The following is a 13,816-nucleotide window of genomic DNA, read 5'->3' as shown; positions in this document are numbered from 1 at the left end:
GACAGACCATTGTTCACCGAGATGGAATTTGACAAAGTGGGACTCAGGAATCCTGAATCTGATAGTCTGTGACTTAACACTGAAACCTACTGGCCATGAACAAGAAGTGCTGGCTGGTGCACAGAGGGAAAGCGGAACCTACACCTTCCCGGGCCGCGGTAGCAACTGCAGAAGTGCAGGAGACGATCTTCCTAGACAAGGTTGAGGCGGACGGAGTGCTTGTGGGGGTCGGCCCAGTGGAGCCCACAGAGTGGCGACGGCACTGCGCGTGGACCAGCGTGCTCTTGGAAGACTATTGCCCAGACGAAAAGATGTTTGGTTTTCACAAGCCAAAGATGTACTGAAGTATAGAGGGCTGTTGTATTTGCAGAGCAAATTCCTCCAGTTCTCGTTTCACTGACAGCAAGCATTATGAAAAGGACTTCCAGAGCTGTTTTGGGTTGCACAAGACTCGCTCAGGAGACAGCTGCAATGCCTGTGTGCTGCTTGTGAAAAGATGGAAGAAGTTGCCAGCAGGGTTGGAATCATGTGGTAGATGCAAGGGCAGGACCCAGCCTAAAGACACATTGAAACCAAAGAAAGTGAAAAGTTTATCTGGAAATAGGATCAAAAGCAACCAGATCAGTAGAGTGCAGAAGGAATTTAAATGCCACAATTCTGATGCCCTAAGTACCACCTCCAGTGCCTCTCCAGCCCAGTCTCCATGTTACAGTAACCAGTCAGACAATGGCTCAGATGCAGAGATGGCTTCCAGCTCTAATAGAACACCAGTTTTTTGTTTTTTTTTCTTTTTAGATCTTACATACTGGAAAAGACAGAAAATATGTTGTGGGATCATCTACAAGGGCCGATTTGGGGAAGTCCTCATCGACACTCGCCTGTTCGAGCCCTGCTGCAGCAATGAGAAAGCGGTGGCTGAGAAGCCGGAGGAGCAGGGCGGCGCCTCTGCCCCTCCCCACTCAGGAGTGGAGACTGAGGTCCTGCAGGAACTGGAAGCAACTTAAAATTTTGAATAAAGACCACAAAGCAACAAACTGACCCTTCTATTTTTCACTTGGATACCTGCTATTCTGCCAAAAGACATTTTCTAGAATAAATTTGAATGGGTTACACCCCTTCCCCAGTCCCATAAGCTCTGAAGCCATTGTCTAACTTACTGCAAGGAAAAAGCAGTGTACATGATATTTAAGATGCTATTTCATAGGAAAGCTGAATGCTGCTGTAAAGTGCTCCTTAAGTCTTTTTAACAGTCCCCTTCTAATGACTGGACTTAGGGGATTTCAAGGGACAAAGGTGGGATTTGTTGTATGATAACCACATGTAGTTTAGTCCTTCTGTATGGAGAGGCAGTGGTTGGGGCATTTTTAAGATGGCTGGCTACACTTTTTCCTCATGTGGATCATTTGTCCTAACAGTAGCATGACCTGCCCCTAGAGGTAGTTAATAGTTTTAAAATACTAAGGTCTTGCCAAGGTTCTGATTATTCAATCCTATACTACTGATTATTAATTGGGACAGAATGAGCTTTTCTGGTACAAAGAACTTGAAGGGGAATGTAATTTCTAAAGACACAGGTAGCTTAACTGCATGCATCCTAAGTCACCCTGCTTCATCTTCACATTGATAAAAGACCTTGTGTGGACCAGAGCTCCTTCTGAGGAGGAGGCGAGCCTGTGCGATGAACAAGATAGGCAGATAGTACCAAAGTGTCACCGCACGCAGAGAACACGCTCGGTTAGAAATGCTAAACTAGCAAAATGGACTGACTGCTTAATTCGGGTTGGCAGAGGAACTCAGGTGCGTGATTCTAGGGACAGCTTCTTAGAGGGCTTGCAGTGTGTAAATAGTTGACGATGGTGTTACAGAACTATCTGGGGATGTCATTGAAAGCTGCACAATTCAGTTTTAGCTCTGGATTACCTCAATTGACCTTTGTGGAGGTTTTATCTATAGAGTAGTTAGTTGACTTATTAAGCTGTTTGACCTATTATGGTTTTGGGTTTTTTTTTTCCTCATCTGTTTAAGGTGGATTAGAAGAAAGAGGTGGTCACTTGCATTATGTTTGGCTTCTTTGAGTTGGGCTTTCTGAGCACTGAGATGCTGAATGTGGACGTCTTGCATGTCTAAATCCTTACCCGACACTGCTCAGTCGAACCCAACCCAAAGTTCTCCGATCACCTCTTTTCTTAAGAAGTTCAGGAAGTACAATAGCACCTCTTCAGACTTCTCACGAAGAGGGAGGAGCATGTGCCTGCCTTAAGACACCACCACTCATGCTCACTTTGAAAACTGGATTTGTAAAGTTGAAATTGTATAAGGAGTGAGCCACTTTCTATGGGCATCCTATGTTTTCTAGTTCTTAGGCTAAACATTTATATTTCTTTTAAGAAACAGCTGACCTAGTTGAAGCCACCATGTGCACATGTGAGTCAGTTGGCTTGTCCATAGCCCTGGAGGATGGAGCACAAGAGTTCAGTCATCATCCTCCTGCGTTATTTTGAAATGGGATTTTTTTTTGCACATTTTGGCTGCAGCATTGGCGGTAGAATATGCTATGATGGATCATCTCTACTTCTGTATTTATTTATTTACTACTGGATCTCAACCAGCCTTCTCCCCTTCCACCTCCGTGCCTGTAGGATGTACTGTATGCAGTCATGCACTTTGTATTAATATATTAGAAACCTACAGATCTGCTTTTGTACTTTTCATACTGTTGGATACTTGTAATCAAAACTTTTACTAGGGTATTGAATAAATTTAGTCTTATTAGAAAATAAAAGAAAAGAAGTGCTGGCTGCCTTCACAGTCATTGAGGAGACAGGAGAAGTTCATGAGGAGTGAGTACTCACGGGATGGTCAACAACAAAGGCATGTGTGCAGATCTCCCCTATCCCAGGTTCCCCAGGCACCCCAAGTCCTCATACCAGTCTTGTGATATTTTCCCTCTTCCTGTTCTGGTTTGAGGCTTCTTTCTCTGTGAAAGCTTACCCAGCTGGAGCCCTGAATTCTGGAAGCAAGGATTTCTCACCTGCATTTTCTGGTCTGCTTTTCTGGGCCCTGCTGGGGAAAGAGTAGGCCGGGAGAACACAGCCTCTGCACCAGAAATGTCACCTAGCCAAGTGGCCAGACACCCAGCCTCCCATGCTGGTGGACTGGCTCCTCCAGGATCCTCTCCAGAGGCCTGAGTGAGGGCAGTACAAATATCTCGTTGGTTTGTGGCCACATAGCTGCAGGCAGTAAGTGGTACCCACTGGACCTGAGGGAAGTGATGGAGCAAAGGCTGTCCTTGATGGCCACAACTTAAGTGACAATCAGAGAAAGCTTCTCAGCCAGGCATGGTGGTGCATGCCTTTAATCCCAGCACTTGGGAGGCAGAGGTACGAGGATTGCTGTGAGTTCAAGGACACCCTGAGACTCCATAGTGAATTCCAGGTCAGCGTGGGCTAGAGTGAGACCCTACCTCAAAAACGAAACAAAGCAAAACAAAAAGAGAGAGAGAGAGAGAGAGCTTCTCCAAAGAGAAATGATATATTTGGTAAGAGCAGAGCACTGCAGTTGGGATGCATGTGCCACACTAACTGAATAGAAGCAGAGGTTGGGGCAAAGGGAAGGTCTTAAAGGTGAAGTGGAGAGGGTTACAGAAGGTATTTTAAAATAACAATCCTTGCCCACAGTAATTAACCATAAGAGGCACTGGTCTGAGGTCAAACATGGGGCTGTCAGGTAGAAGCAGTGTGTGTGTGTGTGTGTGTGTGTGTGTGTGTGTGCGCGCGCGCGCGCGTGCGTGCACATGCAAGCTTGCGATTTTAACAGAATCTTTTACAAATAGCAGGCACACATACATGGGGTCTCCTTCATAGCCTCTCGGCTTCTTTAAGTTTGGTTAGAGCTTGATAAAAGTGATTCCAGTTTCATCCTGACTTCTCCAGTGACTATAGATACTCTGCTGGTCTATATCCAAGTCTACCCTCTACTTTGTTCTTAGATCTTTCCAGAGCACCCTTAGCAGTTCTCTTGTAGCCTGCTTTCCTGCCCCCACAGAAATACTACAGCCATGCCATGTGCCAGTACTTGAGATACAGTGAGAACAGCAAGGTGGAATCTTTTGTCCAGAAATAGTCACAAATAAATCAGAGAAGGGCTAGATTGATACATGGAACCCAAAACCATGTCAGGTCCTGTGCTAGGCACATCCTTATTTTCTCTTACTCTTAGTGCTGAGTGGTAGAGGAGTGTGATAGAGTTCTAAGTAGCTCCAAGGCCCTCGCCCTGTAGTGTCTATGCTCTGTAAAATCTCCTCCCCTTAGAGGTGGGCAGGGCCTGTGTCTGTCACGGATTATTACTCCTTTGATTAGGTTACATTATGTAAAACTCATAGCAGACTGGAATGACATTCTGTCCCTGGTTTTGGAACAGGGAGCTTCCATGTTGTGAAAAGGTCACATTAAGTGGACCTGAGGGAGGCTTGAAAGAGCTAGGCGCAACCTCCAGCCAACAGCCAGGAAAGAAGGACTTCAGTCTGCTAGATGCAACTGCCTACCACCTGAAGGTACCTGGATGAGGACCCAAGCTGCAGACCAGCATGCCGCCCCGGTTCTACAGCTGCCCTGGTGCTAGCCTTGTGAGACCCTGCACAGAAACCTGAGCTCCAGGCACCTGGACCTAATGCAGGCTGTGAATGCGAAGTACTGTATTTGGAATAATTTGTTGTGTAGTGATATGAAGTGAATGCAGGGCTGTAGCTGAGATATTTACAAAGGAGCAGTGCATGAGCATCAGCCAGAGTGGGCACAGGCAAGAAACAACTGGAATGATGATGTGGGCAGGGACCCGTCATATAGAAACAGAAGCTGATGTTCAGCACACACTAACAAGCTAGTAAGAGGAGAACTGGATACAGTTCTGGGCTTCCTGGACATACATCAAGTGCTGCACTTAGGACAGGCTTTGATGAACTGTTGGACAACCTCGAGGATCGCCCTCACACCTTCCCGGGGTAATGGTAAGCCACTGATAAAGCAGTTAGCAGAACAGGAGGGTTAGGATTTGCCAGTATGTAGAACATTCCCTCAGGAGCTCAATACCAAACGTGTCCTCTCTACACTCTGTCACCTGATGTCCCTTTACAGGCCACTATTTTGGACTGTGCCAAGAATCCTTGACCCTGCCACAATGTTCTAGCAATCACACAGTTTGGTATTCTCTACTCAGAGCTTAGTGACCATCCCTTGACTAACCCTTCCTGCCTCCATGTTCCACCCACAACTTTCTAAATGATCCAAAGAGGTCACACAGTGATCCCAGGTTTATATCTGGTCTGTTCTGTGCTGGTATCCCCTCTGAGGTGTCCTTGGCAAATGCTGCATTTGTTTACAGCCATCAGTGATGAACTCACTACCTGTCAACAGGGCTTTCAAATCGTGAGAAGATATTACTTACAAAGATAAAATATTTCCCTGTGGCTCCCATCTATTGGTCTAAATTTTACACTAGGTATTTCAGGGGAAAAAAAATCAAATTCCCCATGTGTGGCAGTTAATACTGTAGGAATTGAAACAGAGGTATGGGTTGGATGGCAGCTTTGCATCTCCTAGCTGTGCCTTAATATCTTCAGGTTTGTTTGTTTGTTTATTTATTTATGTGTGTATGTTTGTTCCTGCCCTGTGAATGTGTGGCTTTTCCCAGTGTCCAGCTTCCACATAGCCCCCCACCCCCATTCATGGCATGGTTCTCAGACTCTCACCATCCTAGATGTGAAGGGCTGGACATTCCATGGGATGTCCATTGCCAATATTTTGGGACCTCCTTTGCCTACTGTGGTGGTTTGATTCAGGTGCCCCCCCTAAACTTAGGTGTTCCCCATGCCAGGTTCCTAGTTAATGGAGATTTGGGGATTAACTCCTCCAGGAGGGAGCATATTGTTGGGGGGGGGGGCTTATGAGTATTATAGCCAGTTTCCCCTTGCCAGCGTTTAGCACACTCTCCTGTTGCTGTTGTCCATCTGATGTTGGCCAGAAGGTGATGTCCACCCTCTACTCATGCCATTGTTTTCCCCTGCCATCATGGAGTGTCCCCTCAAGTCTGTAAGCCAAAATAACCCTTTTTTCCCCACAAGCTGCTCTGGTCAGGTGATTTCTGCCAGCAATGCAGACCTAAGTGCAACACCTACCATCTGTGCCAGTTCCTGCTGTTTATCTAATGCAGTCTAACGAATGCCAGTGGTGGCTACGTGGAAGCTGGGCACATTCACAGGGCAGGAGCAAAGAGGTGCCTGGTGAGGCTGATAAGAGCTGTCCTAGCAGTGAACAGGAGAGATGGCACCAGCTGGTGAGGCACAGAGGGTTGGGATTCAGATCCGTACCTGTTGTTACATGGATCAACCATCACTGGTCTCCACTGGCTGGCAGTAAGAAGCTTGGGGAATGTCCCTTCAAAATGATAAATTTCCCCAGTTCTCTACTTCAGACCTCTCAAACTACATAAGCAGACCAAGACAGGAGTCAGGTAGTACTGTCTGAGAATGGTCTCACTTTACTCAACTCTAAAAACACCATGGGAAGAGGAATATGAGAGAACAATCAAAATATATTTGTTTTATAATAGCCACTGAGAATCCAGTATCCAGCAGAAGGGAGCTTTGAAGACCATGTGGCCACTGAGAAAACAGAGACCCAAATAAGTAAAGTAGTGCTCTGCACCAAATTTTACAATCTACCTGTAGTAGAGCCTGACTTATGCCTTAGTTAATATAATCAACCTTCCATATTTTCTCCTAACCCATGTCCTACAACACATGCCATGGTGTTCACAGAACTTATATGATAGAAAACCTACCAAATCATTTTTTTTATTTTTTTTTGTTTCTTTTTCTTTCTTTATTTATTTGAGAGTGACTGACAGACAGAGAAAGAGGCAGAGAGAGAGAAGAGTGGGTGCGCCAGGGCTTCTAGCCACTGCAAATGAACTCCAGATGCGTGCGCCACCTTGTGCATCTGGCTAAAGTGGGTCCTGGGGAATGGAGCCTTGAACCGGGGCCCTTAGGCTTCATAGGCAAGTGCTTAACCGCTAAGCCATCTCTCCAGCCCTTAAATTTTTTTTTTGTTGTTGTTTGTTTATTTTTACCAAAATCTTACTTGATCAGTACAGGTAGAAAATTTTCAGGTCAAATGAATGTTTAGACACAATCATAAAGCAATCAGTTCCCAGACTAAGCAAAATCCCCTGAACACAAGATAGGTTCGGATCTCTGCCCATGGGGTGGGGGGGCAGACACAGCCCTGAATTGAGGGAAGACTAAGCTCTGGAACTTTCCTGCCCAGAAGTGGGAAAACTACTTCTAGGAGCAGAGCCTGAGAAATGTGAGAGCTAACTCCTAATATACCCATCCCAGGAGTGGGCTAGCTGCCTCTAGCAGCAGCTTAAAATAAAATTAAAAAAAAAAGAAAAGTTTGTCTGAGCCATAGGAAACCTGCTGTAGCTACTGTCCCCACTGTTCTGATGTGGCCATGGCTCAACTTCTTCTGCATACAGGCACTCACTGGCATTTTTATTCAATAGCCCAAAACCAGTAATATGTGAAGAAGTAGGATAATGTATGGGTAAAGGGTAAGGAACTTTCAATTTTGAATAATCCTTAAACATTTGTCAGGAAGAGATTTTAGGGGTGACCTGCTGGACTCTGCTGATCCAGAACACACACACACTTTGGTCACAAAAGCAATCACGTTAAGCCCACCTGTTGGCTTCAAGAGGTCTGTGGGCCCATAGTTACTGACCTCGTTGTCTTCAACACTATGATCAGCATTTCTTACACATTTATGGTTGCTCTGAGGTGAGAGTCCAACCAGGCCACTGAGGAAAAGAGCATAGCTTAAGATCAGTCAGCATCTCTAAACATTGCTTGTCAATATTGGTCATCTGTGCTGTTCAGGTCAAAGGAAACCTAGTCATATTGCTTTAAGTGGGTGGATTACAGTGTAAGATTAGCTTTAGGGCAAGTTACAAGTAAGGAGTTTAGCATCTCACAGCAATAATCTCAGAAAAGTTATTTGTAAGGTCCATAAGAAATATTCCCATGGTTCTTTCTCATAGTCCCCACCCACAGTTTTCTCATAGCTCGTTCCCAGTTTCTTCTTATCGTCACCTACAGTGGTCTCCTTGAGGATGGACCCCACTACACTATACAGTTTTTGCTGTTAGTCTTCTAGCTTCCCCAAAAGGGACCTACATTGGCCTTTATCAAGGTAGCTGTGCTCCTGTGACCACTGAATGTCAGGTCTGAACTGACACTAGTTCTAGGAAACCCTGAACATCACTATGGCTCACCAATCAGGGTAGGAGCTTCTGGAGGTCAGGTGACTGATGGAATTTTAGCTCAGGCCAACTCACTATGGGCCTTGCAAGTATATAAACCTACCTTGAGGTCATCTCCCCAGTAATAGAATGTAATAATAGAACATATATTGTAGTCAGCTCCTTGTTGCTGGACAAACATCCAACCAGACCCTGTTTATGGGAGGAAAGGTTTATTTCAGGCTTACAGAGTCAAGGGAAACATCATTACTGGCAGAAGAAGCTGGATCCTTTTCATAGATTCACGCAGCGAGAAACAACTATAGCAAACAAACACCAGCACCAGCAAGCACAAGTCACCAAAGCTCAAACTGTTCTCCACACACACCTTTGGGCTGGACTCCAAGATCCACCCTTCCCCCAGTGACACCTCTTCCCCGTTAGGGTTCTACCCACTGCAGAATCAAAATCCAGCTTAAGTCTATGGAGCCATATATTCAAACTACCGTAACAGATATGTTCAACAGCTGGCAGATGCCCACAGGAGTTCCCTGACTTGTGGAATGAGGGGTTGTGACAATGAAAAAGCCAAGCAGATACCACTACAAAGCCTTCTATCTAGGAAAATAGTAAGCCAAAAGCAATACCCTTGAAACCACGCCTGATACAGTGCTGCAATTGGAGTTGCCACCTGATTAAGTGTTTAGTAACCCACTGTCACTCTCCAAGATCCATCTCCTTTTGTGTAGACCAAATATGAATGGACTCAGCAACTGACTTTCTCTGACACCAGCCAACCTGTGACCAGCACTGTGTGCCTAATCTGCCAGAAGCACAGACTAACACCAAGTGTGTGATAGAGCACCATTCCTTGAGGTCACACCAGTGATGTGGTGACTGAGAGATTACACTACCCTACTTCCACTGTGGAAAGGGACAGCATTTTGTTCTTAGAAAAGTAGAACTCAGGATATTTGCTTTCCCTACATGGAATACTTCTTCCACCACCACCCATGGCCTTTCAGGATGCCTCATCTAACTGCAGTGGTATGCTGTGCATGTAGCCCTGCTTCTGGGGAGGGCACTCACTCTACAGCATGAAGATGCAGGGATGGACATGCTCATGGGGGTCACTGCTCTTCCAAGGACTACCATGATTCTAAAGCAACCAGCTCAATAGAACAGGAGAATGGTTTTTAGGTGGCAACTTTGTATAGTGCTGAAAAAGGTTCTCTGGACAGCTGTGTATGCTCTTGAATTAGTACCCAGTGTATAGGGTGCTATTTTCCCTCTAGCCAAGATTCATGGGGCCAGGAAACAAAAGTGGACGTGGAAAGTCACCACAGACTTCAGCAACCCATTAGCAAAACTTTTGCTTCCCTAACTGTGACTACTCTGCTGGCCCTTAAAATCTTCAATCCAGAGGAAAAAATGCTCCCACCAAGAGATACAATGATTCCATTGACTTGGGAATCAATGCTGCCACCCAGCCACTCCAGACAAAGAAAGAAGAGACTGTGATGGCTGGCAAGCTGATCCAAACTGTCCAGGGAAATAGGGCCTCTGCTCCACAAAGAAGGTAGAGTATGTCTGAAGCACAGGAGATCCCTGAGGACATCTCTCAGTGATTAAGAGAGTGGAAAACTACTGCTGGCCAAGACTCTTTGGGAATGAAGGTTCAGATCACACAACCAGATAAAGAATGATGGCTACACATTTGCTGAAGGTAAAGGGAATGCAGAAGAGGTAATGGGAGAAGGTAGTTATAAATACCAACTATGGCCATGCAAGAAGCTGCATGTACAAGGACTGTAATTGTCATGTGGTTTTCCTTATTTGGTTATGAATTCATTTACATTTGTTATTTATTATATATTAAGCAAATATGTATTTTTCTTTCCTCTTATCATACATGTTAAATACTATAGTATGTAAGTATTGCTAGCTTTATATCATAGCATTTAAGTACTATTGGTTATTAAGGAGGAAGATATCAGTGATTTTTATCCACTCTTCTGGGAAAGGGGCTAGACAAACTTTTATCATATTAAGGATAGCTGTATCATATTTAACCTTCTCTGGTTTGTGTTAGGAGATCCAATAGAATTTATAGAGTCATATAGATACCAAGTTGACAAGCTTAGATGATTAATGGTACATGCCAACCTGACTGGGCCACAGATGCTCAGATACCTGATTAAACATTATTTCTGGATGTGAATGAAAGGGTATTTCTGAAAGAGCATGACATTAGATTGGTGGTCTCAGTAGAGCAGATGGCCCTGCCCAATGTACATGAAGTGCCTAAATAACCTCACAAGGTAGAGAGAAATACTATATAAATACTCATGATCTAATCCAAGGAGTACTCAAAAAAACCCAGAAGGTATAGAGTACTATGTCTGCCTACTTAAACTGGGATACTGGTCATCTCCTGCCCTCGACTAGAACTTACATGCTGACTTGCAGGACTTTAGAGTCAGACAAAAATTTATACCACTGGTTACTGTGGGTCTACAAATTTGTTTTCGTTAACCTTTCCTTTTCTCTGCTTCTGCCGCATCTCCTTGCCTCCCTACCCTGTTTTTACCTGGGAATTCCCCTTTAACTTGCATATTACTTACCCTTTTACCCTGAAGCCTCAGTATTTCTTTTTTCTCCTCTCATGGGCTCCATTCTAGTTCCCTGGCATCTACATATATATACATATTAAAGGATCTTAGCTAGGATCCACCACATGAGAGATAACACACAGTGTTTGTCTTTCTAGACCTAAGCTATCTCACTATATTTTCCAGTTCCATACATTTTCCAGAACATTTCACAACTTCATTTTTCTCTATGGCAGAACAGAAGTCTATTGTATATATGGACCATACTTTCATTATGCATTCCCCAGTTGACTGACATCTCAGTTGATTCCACTAATTTTTAATATTTATTTCAGAGAGAGGGAAAGAGAAACAGACAATGGGTATGCCAGGGCCTCCTGATGCTGCAAATGAACTCAAGACACATGTGCCACTTTGTACATTTCTCTTTACACAGCTACTGGGGAATCCAACCCAGGCTGTCAGGTTTTTGCAAGCAAGCACCTCCAACTGCTGAGCCATCTCTTCAGCCCTGTTTGATTTTTCTTTGTATTTCTATCTTTACTGAACTGCTCTTTAATATATTTTATCTTCTCCTCGCTGTTTTTTTTTTTTTTTTTTTTTTTTTTGAGGCAAGCTTTCACTCACTCTCCAGACCAGGAACTAGCCCCAAAATAGCCTCAAACTCATGGTGATCCTACCTCAGCCTCCTAAGTGCAGGCACTAAAGGTATGCACCATCACTCATGGCTTCTTTCCTGATATTGATCAACTGTTTACATTCTCGTAGGATTTGCTCAGGAGTTTACTTTCTTATGATTTCTCTGAACATACTTATCATTCTTCTGAATTCTGTTTCTGGAATTTCCTTGATTTCAATCTCAGTGGAGGTCATTAGTGAAGTATTAATTTTTGGAGGTATTGTGTAGCCTTGGTATTTCATGTTACTTATGTTCTTTCATTGTAACTTATACCTCTACTGCTATGCTATGCTCTTTGTTGAATTTACTTATTTAAATTTCATTTATTTAATTCACTCTTATTCTATAAGAGTGAAAGCTTACATTTACAAAGCAGGACTACATTGATGTGGGGTGACAGTATCATTTTCTTCTGCTACATTAGCATTCAGGACACCAGACTCAAACCCAAGTACTCTCTGTGATTATTTTCACTGACTCTGTGAAGAGGCCAAAGGTTCTTGGGTGTGCCAGTTCCCCAGATATGATGGACAGACTGCAGGCTGTCAAGTGGCAGAGCTTTCCAGATATGAAGGATGGGGCCAAAGCTTCTCCAATGTGTATTACTCCCTGGAGCTGAATGGCAGGCCAACTGCTCTTGGGTACACAGAGCTCTCCAGAGCAGAAGAGCAGACCAGAGTCTCTTGAGGGGCAGAGTTCCTTCTCTCTGGTTTGTATGGCAGGTTGTGGGACTTCTCAGATCCCATAGTCATATCAGCCAAGTTCTTTCTGAGAAGCTCACTTCCTTATAAAAAAAAAAATCTCGGGCTGGAGAGATGGCCTAGCGGTTAAGCACTTGTCTGTGAAGCCTAAGGACCCCGGTTCGAGGCTCGGTTCCCCAGGTCCCACGTTAGCCAGATGCACAAGGGGGCGCACGCGTCTGGAGTTCGTTTGCAGAGGCTGGAAGCCCTGGCGCGCCCATTCTCTCTCTCTCCCTCTCTCTGTCTTTCTCTCTGTGTCTGTCGCTCTCAAATAAATATATAAAAAAAAAAAAATTAAAAAAAAAATCTCTTCTGAGTAATCTGATAGGATATAGCAGGGACATATATCCTACTGATTCTATTTCTCTGGAAAAATCTAATAAACTTACCCAATGAAGTCAAGTTTTAAAAGCATTCAAAATATATGCAACAGGCCAGGCATGATGGTACACACCTTTAATCCCAGCACTTGGGAGGCAGAGGTAGGAGGATCACCATGAGTTCAAGGCCACTCTGAGACTACATGGTGAATTCCAGGCCAGCCTGAGCTAGAGTGAGACCACACCAAAAAAAAAAAAAAAAAAAAAAAAAAAAAAAAAAAAGAACCCACAAAACAAAAACAACAACAACAAAAGAATACATGCAACAAAAAATTTAAAGAAATTGGCCAACACAATGACAGTGATCCTATGAGACAGAAAGCCAACAAAGTGAGTAAGCCCTTCAACAACCTCTGCTGACAGCCTGAAGTTCCAGGTTGGCTTAGGTCTGGAAAACACAGGCAGAGCTTGATAAGGTCCCTGAGTTCAGAGGATGACTTCAGCAAAATCAAAGCAGCTAACAGAAACACGGAGAGATTTGCCCATAGAGCAAACCTGGAAACTGTCAGTGGTCTTTCTAGTGCCCCCAGTTAGCAAAAGCAAGGAAACTACTAGAGGCCATGGAAAGAATCATTCACACTTAGAGTGGTTTGAGCCTGGGTTCACAAAGCTGGAACCGGTTATTAACACAGCTGGACACAGCCTACTTCCACAAGACCTCCCCCAAAGACCCTCAAAATTCATTATGCTGAATGCTCAGTAGAGTAACAAGGAAGATTGTGGTGGAGAATAATCAATTTCTGACTGAGTGGTGCTCTGGGCTCACTAGAAGGAGATAGTAAGAGCAGGAACCCAAAAGACCAAAAGTGCTCTCAAGCAGCTTCACTAGTACCAACAAAGGTGAAGATACAGGCACACAAAAGCACACACCCCAGTACATGCCACATCATAAAGAAATTTGCCACCAGGTACACAAGCAGGAAAATATCACACATGATGTGGAAATCAGTTCAAGGACACTGACCCAGCCCATTGCCTCTGCTGCTTGAACCCGCTGAGGTCTTCTTATCTTGTAACCACCTAGCCCAAAAGACTATTTTTCAGTCCTACCTTTGAAGCATAGGGAACCAGTTCCTTCCTTCCTACTGACAGTTGTGAAAGGAAGTGTCT

General features: G+C 44.3%; 1 pseudogene; it reads left to right on the top strand.

Moving 5' to 3' along the window:
* Positions 1-254: 254 nt before the first annotated feature.
* On the top strand, positions 255-1,038 carry LOC101605182 (annotated as a pseudogene).
* Positions 1,039-13,816: the final 12,778 nt, after the last annotated feature.

The sequence above is a fragment of the Jaculus jaculus genome, chromosome 14 (genome assembly GCF_020740685.1).
Source record: "Jaculus jaculus isolate mJacJac1 chromosome 14, mJacJac1.mat.Y.cur, whole genome shotgun sequence".
NCBI lineage: Eukaryota > Metazoa > Chordata > Mammalia > Rodentia > Dipodidae > Jaculus > Jaculus jaculus.
The sequence above is the reverse complement of the archived record's forward strand: the minus strand, read 5'-3'. Positions and strand labels throughout refer to the sequence as shown.